Consider the following 20,356-nt stretch of genomic DNA (forward strand, 5'->3'; position numbering starts at 1 on the left):
GGAATACTCAAATCAGTCTTACCTACTTTCTATCAGCATGTTAAATGTGCAACCTGGGGGGGAAAACTAGACCACCTTTACACCACACACAGAGACACATACAAAGCTCTCTCTCGCCCCCCATTTGGCAAATCTGACCATAATTCCTGCTTACAAGCAAAAACTAAAGCAGGAAGAACCAGTGATTCAGTCTGGAAGACTGGAATATGTTCCTGGATTCTTCCAATGGCATTGAGGAGTACACCACATCAGTCACTGGCTTCATCAATAAGTGCAAAGACAACGTCATCCCCACAGTGACTGTACGTACATATCCCAACCAGAAACCATGGATTACAGGTAACATCCGCACTGAGCTAATGGGTAGAGCTGCTGCCTTCAAGGAGCGGGACTCTAACCCGGACACTTATAAGAAATCCCGCTACCCCCTCAGACAAACCATCAATCAGGCAAAGCGCCAGTACAGGACTAAGATTGAATCGTACTACACGGCTCTGACGCTCTTCAGATGAGGCAGGGACTGCAAACTATTAGCACAGCTGCGAGCTTCCCAGTGACACGAGCCTACCAGACGAGTTAAATCCCTTCTATACTTGCTTCGAGGCAAGCAACACTGAGGCATGCATGAGAGCATCAGCTGTTCTGGACGACTGTGTGATCACGCTCTCCGTAGCCGACACGAGTAAGACCTTTAAACAGGTCAACATTCACAAGGCCGCTGGGCCAGACGGATTACCAGGACGGCTCCGGGCATGTGCCGACCAACTGGCAGGTGACTTCACTGACATTTTCAACATGTCCCTGATTGAGTTTGTAATACCAACATGTTTCAAGCAGACCACCATAGTCCCTGTGCCCAAGAACACAAAGGTAACCTGGCTAAATGACTACAGACCCGTAGCACTCAAGTCCGTAGCCATGATCTGCTTTGAAAGGCTGGTCATGGCTCACATTAACACCATTATCCCAGAAACCCTAGACCCACTCCAATTTGCATACCGCTCAAACAGATCCACAGATGATGCAATCTCTATTGTACTCCACACTGCCCTTTCCCACATGGACAAAAGGAACACCTACGTTAGAATGCTATTCATTGACTACAGCTCAGTGTTCAACACCATAGTGTCCTCAAAGCTCATTACTAAGCTAAGGATCCTGGGACTAAACACCTCCCTCTGCAACTGGATCCTGGACTTCCTGACGGGCCTCCCCCAGGTGGTAAGGGTAGGTAGCAACACATCTGCCACGCTGATCCTCAACACTGGAGCCCCTCAGGGGTGCGTGCTCAGTCCCCTCCTGTACTCCCTGTTCACCTACGACTGCATGGCCAGGCACAACTCCAACACCATCATTAAGTTTGCAGATGACACAACAGTAGTAGGCCTGATCACTGACAATGACGAGACAGCCTATAGGGAGGATGTCAGAGACCTGGCCAGGTGGTGCCAGAATAACAACCTATCCCTGAACGTAATCAAGACAAAGGAGATGATTGTGGACTACAGGAAAAAGAGGACTGAGCACACCCCCATTCTCATCTACGGTGCTGTAGTGGAGCAGGTTGAGAGCTTCAAGTTCCTTGGTGTCCACATCACTAACAAACCAGAATGGTCCAAGCACAGCAAGACAGTCGTGAAGAGGGCACACCAAAGCCTATTCCCCCCTCAGGAAACTAAAAAGCTTTGGCATGGGTCCTCAGATCCTCAGAAGGTTCTACAGCTGCAACATCAAGAGCGTCCTGACTGGTTGTATCACTGCCTGGTATGGCAATTGCTCGGCCCCTGACCGCAAGGCACTACAGAGGGTAGACTCCAGCCACCCCTGTCATAGATTATTATTTCTACTACCGTATGGCAAGCGGTACCGGAGTGCCAAGTTTAGAAGCAAAAGGCTTCTCAGCAGCATTTACCCCTAAGCCATAAGACTCCTGAACAGCTAATCAAATGGCTACCTGGACTATGCATTGTATGTCCTCACGCCCCCCCAACCCAACCCCTCTATTACGCTGCTGCTACTCTCTGTTTATCATCTATGCATAGTCACTTTAACTAATCCTACATGTACATATTTCCTCATAGCCCGACTAACCGGTGCACCACTCTGTACAGGTAACACCTGTATATAGCCTCCCTACTGTTTTTACTGGTTTTTTTTGTTGTATTTCTTGACTTATCTATTGTTTACCTAATACCTATTTTTTACTTAAAAACTGCACTTTTGGTTAAGGGCTTGTAAGTAAGCATTTCACTGTAAGGTCTACTACACCTGTTGTATTCGGCGCACGTGACAAATAAACTTTGATTTGATGCTGTATACTATTTTGCGCAAAAACACTATCGGTGTAATTGAGGCGTTAGTCAATTCTTTGAGAGAAAAACAGTCATTTTGAGTGTCATTTAATTTCAAAGCTAAAGTGGATGTTTACACTTAAAACTAGCACAATTGCATCTAGTTGTGCTATGTCCATTGAGACATTTAAGTCATATTCAAGGCGTATTCAAAACATTTGCAATTACCAATATGTAGACAATCTTGACTGCACCCATGGGCAATATGCCTAGCAGCACTCTCTATTCATAACACACCATAGCCTACAATGTGTCTATATCGAAGTAACTGTAGAACGACCAAACTGTTTCCAATCCGTCCTATTATTTTCATGACAGTACTCTGATGGTGGACAATATTGAAGTATTTAAGGAGGCAAACGACTTTGTTGGACCATCCCCCAATGTGCACGGGTGCTTTGCAGCTCCCCCTTGCTGCGTGCATCGTGATCTCGCAGATGCAGAGCCTCTTGCAAAAGGAGGGTCGCCTTCTGTCATTGCAAAAAGAGAACTGATAAAAATTCGGAAATACTTGGATAACACGCGAACACCCTGGTAAGTCAACCGTACAAGTTTGTCCGTTGTGGACGTTACATAGTGTCGATGATTAGATAACGCTGTGTAGCCTACTGGCAAAGGGAAACGGATGAAGGATCTTTTTCGCATGGTTCCCATCGTTTACCTGACCAACGTCAGATTGTTTTGTGTTTTTTTTTTTATCTCATAACGACATATTCTTCATAATTATGAAACGCATATACGAAGGAATTGTTATTAAATGGTCAAGACCGTGATCTAGCCTAGTATGTTGTTGTTTTGTATGTTGTAGAGGGTATAATACTGCTGTTTTATGTTTTCACTTGTCATCTGGAAAATGTGGTTTGCTTAATGTCGTATTTGGCAATTGTCTTATTGCTTTAGGCTACGTGAATTATATATTTTTATTCCACCATGCAGATGTTTTCCTCTTTGATCACATAATGATAATAAATTAGCCGTTTACAGGCTATATGCTCCTGTTTTCCTTGTCAAATCGAAGCATTATGGCTAAGCCTTTTCTTATGGGTAATTGTAACAATGAAATTTAACCTGTGTATGAATATATCGAATAAAATTAATTTCGAAGAAAGTACTGCAGGCTATTGGCCGCAGATGCTACCATCACACGTCCTTTTTGGTGGTCAAGGTTGTGAGATTTCCATTTATGCTCCCTCCTAGCACTAACAGTGAGATAAACAATACCATGGAGGTAGCCTGGACGAATAAACAAGTTCGCAATGATGCGTCTGAATACTATTTCATAAAGCAGTCGACCAACGACGAATAGTAGTCTATGTTTATTGTTTAGTAGGCTATCAGGTCTCCCATGTGCAACATTTGTACAAAGTAATGCGAGAAAATCACGAGGCAGATTAGGGTATGGAATACTAATGAGGGCATTCCGGTCTGACGTTATGTAATAGCCTGTCATATCACAGTGAGGAGCCATCGCTACTGTATTTGAAAGCCTTATTGTTTTACTTGGTGGAATCTCTGCCGCTCCTTTCTCACGAATCAACAATATTATTGGCATTAATGGAATTGTATTTCCTATCAAGTGTCTATGTATACAAAAGTATGTGGACACCCCTTCAAATTAGTGGATTCAGCTATTTCAGCCACACCCGTTGCTGACAGGTGTATAAAATCGAGCACACAGCCATGCAATATCCATAGACAAGCATTGGCAGTAGAATGGCCTTACTGAAGAGCTCAGTGACTTCCAACAAGTCAGTTCATCAAATTTCTGCCCTGGTAGAGCTGCCCAGGTCACCTGTAAATGCTGTTATTCTAAAGTGGAAATGTCTAGGAGCAATAACGGCTCAGCCACGAAGTGGTAGGCCACACAAGCTAACATAACTGGACCGCTGAGTGCTGAAGCGAGTAATGTGTAAAAATTGTCTGTCCTCGGTTGCAACACTCACTACTGAGTTCCAAACTGCTGCTGGAACCAACATCAGCACAAGAACTGTTTGTCGGGAGCTTCATGAAATGGGTTTCCATGGCCGAGCAGCCGCACACAAGCCTAAGATTACCATGCATATTACCAAGCGTCAGCTGGAATGAATCACGCTTCACCATCTGGCAGTCCAACGGACGAATCTGGGTTTGGGGGGATGCCAGGAGAACACTACCTGCCACTATACATAGTGCCAACTGTAAAGTTTGGTGGAGGAGGATTAATGGTCTGCGGCTGTTTTTCATGGTTCGGGCTAGGCGCCTTAGTTCCAGAGAAGGGAAATCTTAACGCTACAGCATACAATGACATTCTAGGCAATTCTGTACTTCCAACTTTGTGGCAACAGTTTGGGGAAGGCCCTTTCCTATTTCAGCATGACAATGCCCCATGCACAAAGCGAGGTCCATACAGAAATGGTTTATCGAGATTGGTGTGGAAGAACTTGACTGCCCTGCACAGAGCCCTGACCTCAACCTCATCGAACACCTTTGGGATGAATCGGAAACGCCGACTGCGAACCAGGCCTAAACGCCCAACATCAGTGACCATCCTCACTAATGCTCTTGTGGCTGAATGGAAGCAAGTCACCGCAGCAATGTTCTAACATCTAGTGGAAAGCCTTCCCAGAAGAGTGTAGGCTGTTATTGCAGCAAAGCGGGGACCAACTCTATATTAATGCTATAAGAATATTTTGAAGATAAATACACAACTCAGAGGATGAGAGGACTAGGATTAATGATCAGTAGGAGTTAGTTTTCAGTTAGGATCTGTGGGATGTCAGTCATGAACTCAGAGCTACATGTGTAACGTGGCCCACGTTTTCATTGGTCTGTACATTGAGTCTGGAGTGGGATACTTGTTTTTTGGCCATTGGCCAAGTTGTCCTGCAAGGACTTCTGATTGGTCAACCCCAGACTAGGGTGGGGGGTTATAAGTGGCATCCTGTCCTTTGTTCTGTGGAGGAAAACTGAAGGACAGGGAAGACTGAACGTCTACTTTTCAGCATAGCACCTATGATTTGTCCTGCTCAAATAAATCTATTTTCTCCCCCTGATTTGCTTTGCGGTCTGTGTTATTGAAGAATAACCTCAGTTGCTAACAATGCCCATGATTGATGTTCAACGAGCAGGTGTCCACATACTTTTGGTCATGTAGTGTCTGTCTAAGTGCAGTCAAAACACAAGATAGACCGGTAGAATGCACATGTATAAACATTTATGCAGTTTGGGGATGTTTATATCATTAGTGATTCTTCTGCACCATTACTTATGGCTGATGAAACAACCGTGGGATGTGATGTTCAATCCTTTTTCACAGTGCAAGGTCTTGTAGGAGGTAGCCTACAACTGAGAACTGGGCAATGAATAAGGGGATGTCAGGCCCTTCAGAGAAATGGGTTGTTCATGCCTCCCTCATCAGGGTGTCAACAAGGTCTACGAGGGGATCAACTGCCTCAGCATAGTTTATTGAACCAGAGGAAGGGAAGGTAGACCATACGGCCGTTTGTTCTGTCCGCCGTCACTTGGGTGGAGCTGTCCATGGTGCTATGTTGAGCTCTGCCGTCAGTGGGTTGAACCACACCCTCTGCACGTCTGTCAGCAAAGGTGCCACTGAGTGATTTGGCTGCAGAGGAGGGAGAGGATGGAGACGATGCAGTAAGGGGCATAATCCAATTGTAGTGCGGCGTAAGAAGCTGTAAGGGTTTGCTTTTTATTAGCGGACTCCATGCACTTTCCTACCTTGGAGTTGAGTCTTTCAACAGGAACCGTTCAATATCAGATGACTAAAAATAATCTTTCTTGTTGACTCAAACTGAGTTTATACTTGGATTACTCTTCTCTTTATTAAGGTAGTCTAGCAGTTAGAGTGATGGGCCAAATCAAATTTATTTGTCACATACACATGCTTAGCAGGTGTTAATGCAAGTGTAGCGAAATGCTTGTGCTTCTAGTTCCGACCATGCAGTAATCTCTAACAGGTAATAGAACCGAAAAATTTCACAACAACTACCTTATACACACAAGTGTAAAGGAATGAATATGTACATAAAAATATATAAATGAGTGATGGCCGAACGGCATAGGCAAGATGCAGTAAGATGGTATAGAGTACAGTATACATATGAGATGAGTAATGTAGGGTATGAAAACATTATGTGGCATTGTTTAAAGTGGCTAGTGATACATTTAATTACATCAAGATGCAGTAGATGGCATAGCGTACAGTATATACATATGAGATGAGTAAGTAAACATATAATATAAAGTGGCTAGTGATAAATTGATTACATCAATTTTTCCATTATTAAAGTGCCTGGAGTTGAGTCAGTATGTTGGCAGCAGCCACTCAATGTTAGTGATGGCTGTTTAGCAGTCTGATGGCCTTGAGATAGAAGCTGTTTTTCAGTCTCTCGGTCCCTGCTTTGATGCACCTGTACTGACCTCGCCTTCTGGATGATAGCGGGGTGAACAGGCAGTGGCTCGGGTGGTTGTTGTCCTTGATGATCTTTTTGGCCTTCCTGTGACATCGGGTGGTGTAGGTGTCCTAGAGGGCAGGTAGTTTGCACCCGGTGATGCGTTGTGCAGACCTCACTACCCTCTGGAGAGCCTTCCGGTTATGGGCGGAGCAGTTGCCGTACCAGGCGGCGATACAGCCCGAGCGGATGCTCTCGATTGTGCATCTGTAAAAGTTTTTGGTGACAAGCCAAATTTCTTCAGCCTCCTGAGGTTGAAGAGGCGCTGCTGCGCCTTCTTCACCACACTGTCTGTGTGGGTGGACCATTTTAGTTTGTCTGTGATGTGTACGCCGAGGAACTTAAAACTGCTGGTTCGAATACCCAAGATAACAAGGTGAAAAATCTCTCTGTGCTCTTGAGCATGGCACTTCACCTTCATTTGCTCCAGGGGCACTGGATTACTATGGCTGAACCTGTAAAACAACACATTTCACTGCACCTATCTGGTGTATGTGAAGAAAAAATAAATAGATCTTTACTGACTCTTTTTCTTCTCTGGCTTTTTCTTTAATTTATTTAACTAGGCAAGTCAGTTAAGAACAAATTCTTATTTTCAATGACAGCGTACCACGGCCAAACCCGGAAGACTCTGCCAATTGTGCGCCGCCCTATGGGACTCCCAATCATGGCCGGTTGTGATACAGACTGGAATCAAACCAGGGTCTGTAGTGACACCTCTAGCACTGAGATGCAGTGCCTTAGACCGCTGCGCCACTCGAGAGCCCAAAGGAGGAGGCCCTTTCCGTGCTAAAACACGCACTTACAAGTGCCCACATAATCTCTTCGAGGAAAAGCTATTCTAAAGCTGGTGCCAACATTCAAAGAGGGCGTGCTGTGCATCCACGTCTCTTAACACAAACTGTTTCCTGTCTTCACCCATTTGTTTGTTCTCCCGCACAATGTCATTCTGTCACTGATCTTGGATTAGTTCTCAGTGTCATGTCCATGGGTCAGGATCTGCTCAAACTCCACACTCCAACCCAAGCACTCCGTTCTGACACCATCTTTCTCTCCTGGCCCTCCAACCCCTCCAGGGGTTCAGCTCCCAATCAGCCCAGTAAACGCTCTTCTCTGTCCTGGCACCCCAGTGGTGGAACAAGCTTCCCCCTGGTGCTAGGACAGTAGAGTTCCTGCCCATCTTCCGAAAACCTCTGAAACCCTACCTCTTTAAAGAGTATCTTAAATATTCCCACAGCACTTTGTTTCCGAGAACCTGTTGCAATGGATTTGTTTTGCTGCAATGACATAACTGAGATCAGAGAAGTGTGTGGTGGGCAATTAGTTAGAATTATAATATCTGCATATAATATAGACCCTACTAACCTTTGCCTGTTTTCCCTAGCTCACATTGTTATCCACAGTAGCCTGTGTATGTGTGGGTTTTAATCACAAACACATTTGTGGGTTTTTTGTAGGTCTAATAACATGCTTCACTTGTCTTTGCTCCTGAGAGGTCGTGGAAGCTGCTGCTGCTGCTTACAGCCTAGAGTTAGTAATTAGCATTGCATTATGATTTGCGGTCATGCAACCAACGGCTCTGTCACATAACTGTGGTTATCATACAGAGAGTAATGGAATGCACTCTAATTCTGCCGCCAGTGAATGGTCTGTCAGAGGGAAGGCAGTGGGAGGAGATGGCAAGCTTTATCACAACAGAGGAAGCTAACCACAATGGAATAGGGCACTCTAGGTAGTTTTTAATCCTCCTTCTCTTCAGTGTTCATCTGTTTTTTAATACATGCTGAAACATAACTGAGGATTTAACAGATGGAGCTATGCGAAACATGAAAGAAGACGTGTCATTTGGAATTTGATATCAGATTTACAAAATTGCTGTAGAAGACAACCACTGAGTATGGTCAGTGCTACATTTTGGCAACTGTATTATCAAACGCCCAGCAACACCTAAGGATCATGAAATGTTGTGTTGGGTCGGTTGGCCCATAAAAGAAAAATACAGTTTTTTTTGGGGGGGGGGGGGGTATTTTTAAAATATCCAACTACAGGAGCCTGCTTTCAATTTTCAAAATACACCAGAAAGCATAATGTCGCCACAAGCAAATACAGGTAACTGCCAAAATAAAAGAAACACCAACATAGTGTCTTAAAAGGGTGTTTGGTCACCACAAGCCGCCAGAATCGCTTCAATGCGCCTTGGCATAGATTCTACAAGTGGAGCTAAACCATGTCAGGAAAATGCACCCCATAACATCTTATTTGTATCCCTCATTTACTCAAGTGTTTCCTTTATTTTGGTGGTTGCCTACAGTCGGGAAGGCCGCAATTTGAGAAGGGTGCAATTGCGGTTCGCAATTCGGGGCGTTCCTGCATGTGGGGATTCCTGCATCTGCAGGAACCCCTCATTATACTTCTATTGGTAAATGTTTAAATTAGGACACTGTGCCGCAAACTATCTACCTAGGTAGTACACAGTGTCGCCCTAGCCTCCCGTCTACTGTGCTAATGGGAGGCGGGGACAACCGGTAGACGGTGTCCTTCGACCCTGCCTGTTGGGCACGGTTGTCTTTGGTACACATCAGGCGGGAGGCTGGGGCGACACCGTGTGCTAGCTGGCTAACTCGCGAGCTAGCAGACAGTGATGCTAACTAGCTAGTTAGCAAGCACACGGTGTCGCCCTAGCCTCCCATCTGCTGCGCTAGAGGCAGGCGGCCACTAGGCTTGGGCGGTATACTGTATATACCGTATACCAGGGTATTTGGAAATAGCCACAGGATGGTTTTTCAATACAATTTAAACTATTTATTTGAAGTTTTTCAATACATTTTAATATTTTTAACTACTTTTTAAGTAAATATCTGCAGTGAACTTGTGCAATAAGTTAGGAGATAAAGCAGACCGCATTCTTCATTTCACCTGCTACATTATGAAACTTACCGTAGTTCCCCAGAATAGTTGAGCCAGTCGTGTTTGTTTGTAAATAGCACAACGGGAGAAAGTGGGAGCAGGTGAGTCCAGCTGTGTATTGACAGGGATGGTGTTTTATATTGAAAGTCAAAAGTGTTTTTTTTGTTTCAAAAGAGTGATCAGGGAAGTGCAACCATAGTTTTCCTTTCACAGAAAATACATTCGTGCAACACATTCGTCAGAAAATAGCTTAATTTTCATCAGATGACAACAGACGTGCAATGCTATTTGGCTGGCAGCCTCACAAGTAAATGAGCTTACAATGAAAAAGAAAGGTATTTTTTTGCAAAAATTATGCATGGCCATCATATTTCTAATGTTTATCATAGAAAGAATGTAGCCAGCTACATTTTCTAATGTTTTAAAGTTAATCTAGCGTTTTACCAGAGAAAAGTTGGCTGGCTACACCTGAGAAAGTACTGGAGAAAAGTAGCTACACATCAGTCAGAGCACCGAATGCCCATTCATTAATTCTCATCTGAGTGGGGAAGTGCAAATGAAGCATGAATATGTCTGATGCCTAGCAGAAATTACATTAAGAAGCATTTTACATCTGCGTTTACACTTTTTCCTGTGTGAAAAATGCAGAATTCTGCATTAACACAACCCCTACATTTAATTTGCTAGTTAATCTAAGTAAGAGGCTGAATTAATAAAGTGAAGGGACATCATATTCTGTTAGCTTTCTGTCGTGTTTGAGAAGTCAAAGCCATTTGGATGAGTTATTTGTACAGCTGCCACTATCTGATTTCCTTGCATTTTGTCCCCCCTCTCCTGTATTGGCCCGTCTTCTCCTCCGCTCCCATCTTCTCCACCGGTCCAATGTCCGTTGCTCATGTTTTTTGCCCCAAGCAAGTCTCTTCTTCTTATTGGTGTCCTTTAGTAGTGGTTTCTTTGCAGCAATTTGACCATGAAGGAAGGCCTGATTCACGCAATCTCCTCTGAACAGTTGATGTTGAGATGTGTCTGTTACTTGAACTCTGTGAGGCATTTATTTGGGCTGCAATCTGAAGTACAGTTAACTCTAATGAATTTATCCTCTGCAGCAGAGGTAACTCTGGGTCTTCCTTTCCTGTGGCGGTCCTCATGAGAGCCAGTTTCATCATATCGCTTGATGGTTTTTGCGACTGCACTTGGAGAAACTTTAAAAGTTCTTGAAATTTTCCGGATCGACTGACCTTCATGACCTCTTTGCTTATTTGAGCTGTTCTTGCCGTAATATGGACTTGGTCTTTTACTAATTAGGGCTATCTTCCTTATACCACCCCTACCTTGTCACAACACAACTGATTGGCTCAAACACATTAAGAAGGAAATAAATTATGTCATTTAACTTTTAATAAGGCATACCTGTTAATTGAATTGCATTCCAGGTGACTACCTCATGAAGCTGGTTGAGAGAATGCCAAGCTGTCATCGAGGCAAAGGGTGTGTCGTGTCGTGACATGACATGACTACCATTAATGTGATGGCTGTTTATTTTATAAAGTCAATTAACTATGATTAAATGAATCGTGTAACAATTAACTCATTAGTAACTTGGGGCACCACGGGAAAAGTTTGTTTAATGAGTTACCTTTTCCCGAATGAACTCAAGAATATATCGTTATCATATCAGTCTCATTCTGAACGTCGTTGACCTCGTAAATCTGCACGAACCCTAGCCTAAAAGTGGTGATTCAGCAATACACAAATTGTCTTGATCATTTATTTACTAACTAACTAAACAATCACACAGAAATACATAAACACACAGACGTTATAGGTTATTGATTACTAACATAATGCAATGAAAAGTCCCTAGTGGACTAACCCGATATGACGGCTTGTTACACAATGAAAGGGTTGGGAAAAGAAAGAGCGGGAGAGACAGAGTGGGCTTATTGTACATACATGTGGAAAATACGCTCATCGTAAAAATGATATTTAGCACCCTAACAACCGCTCATTCGCATTTAGAAATGCAACACATATTTACGCTTGCATGTCTTTGTTGTCTCTCTGTTGAAATCACCCGGTGGTGATCCAAACAATAATCATGTCATGTAATTTGTTGTTTTGTGATGTCATTATCTTCTCTAGGGTAGGGGGCAGCATTGGGAATTTTGGAATAAAAGCGTGCCCAAATTAAACTGTCTGCTACTCAGCCATAAAAGCTAGAATATGCATATAATTAGACTGTCTAATCACCCGGTCTATGAGGAGTAGTTCGACAGAAGTCTCTGGTTTGTCCACCAGAGGTCACAATGTCCTTTGTAGTTGTAGTAGGCTTCTTTGTCTCTGCGTGTTTGTTAGACTGGTTCCTTCAGGTGTTCCACACGCGTTGGCTTTTGGGGAAATGTTATTCTTTTCTTGTCTTCGGTCGAATTTCCTAGACTATTTTACATATACAGCTGCAGACTGTGAATGTGTCTTTATCTTCTTCACTCGTCGAGAGTTTCAGAGGGTCTTACCATTTTCTGGTGTTGTAGTTTTAAACCACTTTTCCGCCATGTAGCCACCGCTCCACGCTGTCTGGTCTGTAAGAGCTTGCAACCATTTCAACGTGTGGATTGTCCTCACTTTCTCTGGTCTAATGTACATTTTGTTACGAGTCCTTTTTAAGCACTCTGGTCAAAGAGGGTGTTCCATCACACCAGAATAATGTCTCTGCTCACGTAGGCGTGGTTACTGACTAGATAAAACTTTATTTGAAATACAATTTCTCATTTAGAAGGCTAAAATCACATTGCTGTCTTTTCACAAATAGTTTCATATTTAATCATATAAGTTTTACAACATTTAGATGTAAATCCGATAACTAGGATGTGCACACTTGCAGAATTACAGTTATCTTGTTATACCATCCTTAACCTCAACTAGCGTCCCACCTCATCAACAGCCAGTGAAACTGCAGGGCGCCAAATTCAAAACAACAGAAATCCCATAATTAAAATTCTTCAAACATAAAAGTATTTTACACCATTTTAAAGATACACGTGTTGTAAATCCAGCCACAGTGTCCGATTTCAAAGGCTTTACGGCGAAAGCACACCAAACGATTATGTTAGGTCAGAGCCAAGTCACAGAAAAACACAGCCATTTTTCCAGCCAAAGAGAGGAGTCACAAAAAGCAGAAATAGAGATAAAATGAATCACTAACCTTTGTTCTTCATCAGATGACACTCATAGGACTTCATGTTACACAATACATGTATGTTTTGTTCGGTAAAGTTCATATTTATATCCAAAACCTGAGTTTACATTGGCGCGTTATGTTCAGTAGTTCCAAAACATCCTGTGATTTAGCAGAGAGCCACATCAATTTACAGAAATACTCATAACAAACATTGCTAAAATATACAACTGTTATGCATGGAATTTTAGATCCACTTCTCCTTAATGCAACCGCTATGTCAGATTTTCAAAAAAACTTTACGGAAAAAGCACACCATGCAATAATCTGAGTACAGTGCTCAGAGACCAAAACAACCCAAACAGATATCCGCCATGTTGTGTAGTCAACAGAAGTCAGAAATAGCATTATAAATATTCACTTACCTTTGATGATCTTCATCTGAATGCACTCCCAGGAATCCCAGTTCCACAATAAATGTTTGTTTTGTTCGATAATGTCCATAATTTATGTCCAAATACCTCCTTTTTGTTCGCACGTTTAGCCCAGTAATCAAAATTCATGAGGCGCGATCACTAGGTGCAGACAAAGTCAAAAAGTTCCGTTACAGTCCGTAGAAACATGTCAAACGATGTATAGAATCAATCTTTAGGATGTTTTTAACATAAATCTTCAATAATGTTCCAACCGGAGAATTCCTTTGTCTGTAGAATTGCAATGGAACGCAAGCTAACTATCACGTGAACGCGCGTGGTCAGCTCATGCCTCTCTGGCAGACCTCTGACTCAATCCCCTCTCATTCGCCCCACTTCACAGTTGAAGCCTCAAACAAGGTTCTAAAGACTGTTGACATTTAGTGGAAGCCTTAGGAAGTGCAATATGACCCCATAGACACTGTGTATTCAATAGGCAATGAGTTGAAAAACTACAAACCTCAGATTTCCCACTTCCCGGTTGGATTTTTTTCTCAGGTTTTTGCCTGCCATATGAGTTCTGTTATACTTACAGACATCATTCAAACAGTTTTAGAAACTTCAGAGTGTTTTCTATCCAAATCCACTAATTATATGCATATTCTAGCTTTTATGGCTGAGTAGCAGACAGTTTAATTTGGGCACGCTTTTCATCCAAAATTCACAATGCTGCCCCCTACCCTAGAGAAGTTAATGACATCACAAAACAACAAATTACATTACATGATATGATTATTGTTTGGATCCCCACCAACCATTCCAGATGTTTGGATTCCAAAACAAATGTTCCAATGTCCAATCTTTTGATGTTAAAGTCTCTACACACAAAGGATTTTTAACTCAATACTGCAGATCAGAAGGGAGAGTTTCTACCAGGTATTTACGATCCGGTTGTTAAGTGATAAATCTGTTGTGGGAGAGAGGAGGAGAGGGGGAGTCTGGCTATCTGTCAGCCCTGTGCCGAGCTGATCTGGCACCTATGATTCTCAATCAAGAAAGAGAGACATGGCAGGTGGTTACTTTGAAGAATCTCAAATAAACAAATCTAAATATATTTCCTAACACTTTTTTATGTCTTCACTATTATTCTACAATGTACAACAACACTTCAATGAGTAGGTGTGTTCTAACTTTTGACTGGTACTGTATATACAGCCCTGGAAAAAATTAAGAGACCACTGCAAAATTATCAGTTTCTCTGGTTTTACTATTTATAGGTAAGTGTTTGGGTAAAATTAACATTTTTGTTTTATTCTATAAACTACTGACAACATTTCTCCCAAATTCTAAGTAAAAATATTGTAATTTAGAGCATTTATTTGCAGAAAATGACAACTGGTCAAAATAACAAGAAAGATGCAGTGTTGTCAGACCTCGAATAATGTTACAAAACAAATAAGACACTGTGGCTTGTAGGCCTCTCCAGGTCCTGCACCCACTGTGCAATTTGGTGTAGGATTGGTGATGATCTGGGGGTGATTATGCAAGGCTGGAATTGGGATGATTTGTCTTTGTGAAGGACGCATGAATCAAGCCACGTACAAAGTTGTACAGGAAAATAACTTGCTTCCTTCTACTCTGACAATGTTCCCCAAGGATTGGTTTGTCCAGCAGGACAATGCTCCATGCCACACAGCCAGGTCAATTGTTGGGGTAGGTTCCTTGTTCCTTGTCAATCATTGGTTTATTGATGAAATCAGCTATCAGAAAATATCTTCAAATAATCAATCAAACCTTTATTAATATATTTGCAGACTGAAGTTGACAACGGAAACATAGCACGCATGTTTCAGAGTAAGTTCTGCAAAATAAAAAAAGGTTAAAGTTGCTTTAATATGTGTGCAGTCAACCCCTAGTGATGTATCTGCCTACGTCAACACCTTCTACTCATGAGACCAATCCCATGCATATACAGTTATACAAACTTGCAGGAGTGAACAGTGGTCCAGTGTTTTCTAAGGTCTGAGAGAGTAATTTTCCATTCCTGTGTGGTTTACAGTAGTGTGTCTGACTTGTCTCTTATCTCTTTACTCCCCTGCAAGGTTCTGTGTCTATGTACCTCTTTTAGCCTTGAGGCGCTTTCTCACAGACACCCTGTTTTGACTGCAATAGCTCACACATCTCTCAGACCGTTTCTTATAAGAGGCAGAGACTAGAAAAGAACCGTGGAACAGTATTAAACCTTATAATGCATATATTGCTAATCTGTGGTCTAGGACCCTATAAATGTAGTGGGGGGGGGGGGGTCTTATAGCCCTCCCCCTTCTATTAATACAACATAAGCATAATCAATTATTAAAATACATCAAGCATTTGGTGCAGCCCCTATCCTGACCCCAAGGTGAACCCCATCACAATCAAGGTGTTGATGGAGGACCACCAGATGAAGACCCTGTCATGGCCAGCCCAATCTCCAGACCTGAACCCCATTGAAAACCTCTGGAATGTGATCAAGAGGAAGATGGATGGTCACAAGCCATCAAACAAAGCCGAGCTGCTTGAATTTTTGTGCCAGGAATAGCATAAAGTCACCCTACATCAATGTGAAAGACTGGTGGAGAGCATGCCAAGACGCATGAAAGCTGTGATTGAAAATCAGGGTTATAACACCAAATTGATTTCTGAACTCTTCCTAAGTTAAAACATTAGTATTGTGTTGTTTAAAAATGAATATGAACTTATTTTCTTTGCATTATTCGAGGTCTGACAGCACTGCATCTTTTTTGTTATTTTGACCAATATCTTTATTTGGAATTTGGGACAAATGTTGTCAGTAGTTTACAGAATAAAACAAAAAGGTTCATTTTACCCAAACGTATACCTATAAATAGTAAAATCAGAGAAACCGATCATTTTGCACTGGTCTCTTCATTTTTACCAGAGCTGTATATGTGAATAACTACTTTACTAAGATTTACACATATGGGAGTAAATATTAATAAATGGTGAGCAAACTGTTTATAAAGGCCTTATAAATGTTTTATGTACCCTTAAAAATAGTGTTACCACCCATCCTTTGTGCTGTGTCTGGTGGTCTGCTTTTTTGTCAAGGTGCCACACTGCCATTTTATCTTCCCTCATGTTGAATTATGGTCAGGTCAGGTTTATTCAAATAAGACTGCAGAAAATAGAGGGCGTCTGCAACACGTCTCCCTGAACCTGTCTCTCTGTGTAGGTGACCTCCTGTAGAGGACAGCAGCTCTCCAGGGTTTATGGAAACCTGATTTCCCATCCAGTGGAGAAGGTGAGTCTTCAACCTTGTCCTCTTTGTCTCTTAGCCTTTGTATGATTTAGTATATGTAGTATATATTTAGTATGATTGTCTGTATACTTGGGGTTGCAATAGACCTGCAGTGGTCATCAGGCTTCTCAAAGGAACCACATGTTTGTTGGCTGTAGTTTGGTCTCTGAAGCATTGTTCTAATGGCCGTCTCGGTCATAAATCTTTAACTAGGTAAACGCTCCCGCTGGACTAATTAAAAGCAGCACATCAATAATATTTCATGAGGTGGTCATTCCGTTACAGGCCCGGGCTCACTGGGGGGTTTCTGTAAGAGGGCACTACACTCAGATTAACAGGCCATTCTATTTCTTGTCCATTCTGTTCCATCCAATGTAACCTGTGACATACAGTAAATACTTACCTATGTCCACATACCCTAGACCTCCTCTGACCAGGCCTTTGTGTCCTCTCGTCTTTAACCTTTGAACTATACATTTGGTTTCACCTCGTCTTCTTGTTTGAGTGGAGCGTCTATGGATTGCAGTTCAAGAATTATGAATTCACAAGCGCTTTTATCATCTCTCCTAAAATGGCACAAACACTGTCAAACAATAATTCAGGAATAATTACTATGTTCCTTGTTTGATCACCTCCTCTGTGTGGTCTGTAAGACAACAACTTCCTTAGGCTGTGTTTGGTTAGCCCAGTTCTGTGGGTCTGCTCTAGTCCAGGTATCCACAGCTGTCTGGGCTGGGGAAGAGAGGGAGGGATGGAGCTGCTTAGAAGGAGAGTTCGAGCAACCACATTCCAAGACATTCATGTGTACTGATCTGTGTTGGTGGAAAATAGGGAGTGTGTGTGTGTGTGTATTGCGATTTAGCACACGTGCAAATGTGCAATCCAACAAGGTAAAAAAATGCAAGAAGGAAAATAGTAGTCAAATTGTCCATTAGAGTCAAAATGCACACACTGTAGAGTCTGATGAACCTTCTTCAACCAAGACCTTTATAGTGACGACTGATCTGCCTGTAGCCATAAGAGCTGTTTACATATAGAAGCATAAGATGCTTATGGACTGGACAGTGCTCCTGTCATTGTATCTCAACTGTCAGTCATGGTCAGTCATTTCATGTTAGTGCTGCTAATATACTGCCTTGATTTACTTGAGGTTATGATTGGAGTATGTTTTGTTATACAACCAAACCCGTAGTAGACCCAGACATGGTACAATTTGCTCTGTACCTATGCATCTGCTAAAATCTCTCTGAGACAACATAAACATTGTAATAAGCCAGTTATGAAGTTGTTGTGTAAGTGTTACATGGACTAAGCTGTAAATGAATGTCAGTAGGTAGACATGGTGTTAGATAGCATGTAGATTAATGTCAATCATCATTAGTGCTGCTGCCATTTTATTTTTTACCTTGTCTATGATAGAATAACATACATTCTGTATATAGGATTATTGTGAGAGTATCAAGGCATCTAATGTCTCTACTTGGTTGTCACAACATCAATTTGCACCTCAGAGCAGCGAACCATCCATCATGTGAGCTCTTCCACAAACACTTCTACATTCTGTCTCTATCCTCTTTTTACAGCATTCAGGTTATTAAGATGGATTTAGGCCAGGGGATCTCACACACACACACACACGCTCTGGCAGTATTTACCGTGCCTTTGAAGAATCAGTGTTCTGGGGAGCGTCAGGCAGCTAAATGGAGGGAAGGAAGAGAAAGGCTGGTGTTTGAAGAGCTCCGCTCCCAGATTCAGTATCGCCTTCCTTCTTCCCCTGCTCCTTCCATCTCTGTGCCTCGGCTCTGGAAAAACTGGACCAGGGTGGAGTGACATGAGAGCCCTGTCTACATTCACCATCTCTCTCCCCATCAGATGGAAGTGGTGGAGCGGACAGCCATTGCTGCTGCCTGTACAGTGCATGCTCTTCCCTTCCCCTTTAACACCCTTTACAATATGTCAGTCTTCCTCCTCCCCCTATCTCTTTCTCCTCCTCTGCTCTCCATCATTCTCTCCCCTCCTCCCATGGTTTTCTCTCTTTACCACACTCACTGTCACCAGGAGGCTTGTGGCAGAAGGCTTGTGGGTTATATAACCACTGCAGCAGCACTCTGGACACTGTTAACTCCGCACTAGGAGTTGCGTGTTCTGAGTGGGGGTTGTGTGTGTGTGTGTGTGTGTGTGTGTGTGTGTGTGTGTGTGAGAGAGAGAGAGAGTTGTTTGATGTACTGTATTTGGGGAATGCATGTCATTGTTATAGGTTAGCTACGTAAACATATCAGGCATTCAGTTGTTCTTCAAAGGCACAATAAATACTGCCAGAGAGTGTGTACGTGAGTGTGTGTGTACTGCTACTGTATGTGTGTCCCCTGCAATTAGTGCCTTTTATTTCTTGAATAAAGCAAACATCTTTGCCTACCGTGATATTTCAGCCATGTAAAGCCTGGGGATCTACACAATATCCCTCTCTCTCTCTCTCTCTCTCTCTCTCTCTCTGAATTGAGAAACATTTACATTTAAGTCAAACGGGGAAAGGGGCTTTATTGGCAAACGTATGTAAACGTATGTTTACAGCAACATGAGGAAAACCATGCTGTACCATTTAACTCTGCTTCAAATTTTCATCAAAGTTTTTTCTTTCCTTGAAGCTCTGTAATCAAAATGATTGCTAATGCAGTGTGTGCAGTGAGGATTTTCAAGACAGAGATAAATGTGTAATATGCAGTGTGTGCGCAGGCAATTCATAAATACAAATGCTGAGGCACTTGATAAAACTACTGCTATTCAAACCTTGCATTAAGCTCTATCAATATCTCTATTTATTTTATGTTATTTAAACTTTATTTAACTTGGCAAGTCAGCTAAGAACACATTCTTATTTACAATGACGGCCTACCAAAAGGAAAAAGGCCTCCTGCGGGGACGGGGCCTGGGATTAAAAATATAGGACAAAACACATATCACGACAAGAGAGACCACACTACATAAAGACAGACCTAAAACAACAACATAGCATGGCAGCAACCCATGTCAACACAGCATGGTAGCAGCACAACATGGCTGCAGCACAACATAGTGGCAGCACAAAACAGGGTACAAACAGCACAAAGGGCAAGAAGGTAGACAACAATACATCACGCAAAGCAGCCACAACTTGTCAGTAAGAGTGTCCATAATTGAGTCTTTGAATGAAGAAATTGAGATAAAACTGTCCAGTTTGAGTGTTTGTTGCAGCTCATTCCAGTCTCTAGCTGCAGCGAACTGAAAAGACGAGCGACCCAGCAATGTGTGTGCTTTGGGGACCTTTAACAGAATGTGACAATTAATTAAACTATGTTCAATGTAACCTTGACTTTGAGCTCTTCATGTTGTAAATATGACATTGATCTGTGTTACAGCTCCAATATATACTTACTGTGAGTTATTTTAAGTTAAAGTATCTGCATCTCAAAATCAAATCAAATTGTATTAGTCACATGTGCTGAATACAACAGTGAAATGCTTACTTACAAGCCCCTAACCAACAATGCAGTTTAAAAAACCCTGGATAAGAATAAGAAATAAAGTAACAAGTAGTTAAAGAGCAGCAGTAAAATAACAATATACAGACTATATACAGAAGGGTACTGGTACAGAGTCAATGTGCGGGGGCACCGGTAAGTTGAGGTAATATGTACATGTAGGTAGAGTTATTAAAGTGACTATGCATACATGATAACAACAGAGAGTAGCAGCAGTGTAAAGGGGGTCAATGAAAATAG

The 20,356-nt window shown here is 42.3% G+C and overlaps 1 protein-coding gene across 3 annotated transcripts in view; it reads left to right on the forward strand.

The window, feature by feature from the left end:
- The first annotated feature begins 2,639 nt into the window (after positions 1 to 2,639).
- The window catches only part of LOC129860834 (protein kinase C and casein kinase substrate in neurons protein 1-like), a 57,673-nt gene continuing 39,956 nt past the window's right edge, over positions 2,640 to 20,356 (forward strand). Inside the window, exons 1-2 of one of the 3 annotated variants that reach the window (XM_055931658.1) lie at positions 2,643 to 2,885; positions 16,533 to 16,601. The gene's annotated coding sequence lies outside the window, so the exon portion shown is untranslated. Of the gene's footprint in view, positions 2,886 to 16,532; positions 16,602 to 20,356 lie in introns of all 3 variants that reach the window. The other 2 variants (XM_055931660.1, XM_055931659.1) reach the window with 2 other exon arrangements.

Source organism: Salvelinus fontinalis, chromosome 8, assembly GCF_029448725.1.
Source record: "Salvelinus fontinalis isolate EN_2023a chromosome 8, ASM2944872v1, whole genome shotgun sequence".
Classification (NCBI taxonomy): Eukaryota; Metazoa; Chordata; class Actinopteri; order Salmoniformes; family Salmonidae; genus Salvelinus; species Salvelinus fontinalis.